Raw genomic sequence first — 772 nt, forward strand, 5'->3', positions numbered from 1 at the left:
GAACAACGGAGCGTTCGTATACCCAACCTCCTGAACAACGGAGCGTTTGTATACCCAACCTCCTGAACAACGGAGCGAGTGAAGCACACTCATTCGTTAAAAAGGGGGGGCACAAACATAGATTTGCTCATAAACTAAACCTACATAACTAAAAATATTTGCTACATTATAAACCCCTCTACCCTCACCTATCACTCAGCTTTGAAATGGTTCAGTCCAACAGAGCTCACACTCAGCTAGCCCCCAGAAAATATGTCAGACAGCTGTGGAGATGATAATTCTGTGAAAAATACCCCACCACCATAGGAGACCAAGATACTAATGAGTTGATGAAAAAAAAAGTGATATACAGTAGTTCCTTGCTATTCCGCGCTTTGTTTATCACAGACTGGCTCTATCGCGGTTTTTCAAAATAAGATTGGACATGACACACAATTGGCTGATTGATGGATGAGCCGCGCCATTGGAATGGAATTTTTATTTAAAATAGATTATTTTAAATGATTTAGCACCTGCTGCACCTTTGTGCAGCCCATACTGCATGATGAGCTTCCTCCTGCAGCTGATCAGCTGATCTCCGTGCAGAGCGGAGAAGTGGGTGTGGCCAAGAACGCTTGCAGGTGGCAAAGAGCAGAGGAGGCAGGGAATTGAAATCATGACATTCTGTGCTCTTTTAGAGCGTTTAGAGTTTAGAAACATTGCTTAGAATATTGCAAGAATATGGGGTTTAAAATGCCTTTGTGTGTATGTATATATATATATCTTTATCTAA

General features: G+C 41.7%; 1 protein-coding gene across 1 annotated transcript in view; it reads left to right on the plus strand.

Moving 5' to 3' along the window:
* LOC119420856 (chymotrypsin-like protease CTRL-1) overlaps window positions 1–772 on the plus strand; it is a 16,186-nt gene that overhangs the window by 13,170 nt on the left and 2,244 nt on the right. The gene's annotated exons all lie outside the window — the stretch shown is intronic.

The sequence above is a fragment of the Nematolebias whitei genome, chromosome 1, assembly GCF_014905685.2.
Source record: "Nematolebias whitei isolate Nwh7 chromosome 1, NemWhi1, whole genome shotgun sequence".
Lineage (NCBI taxonomy): Eukaryota > Metazoa > Chordata > Actinopteri > Cyprinodontiformes > Rivulidae > Nematolebias > Nematolebias whitei.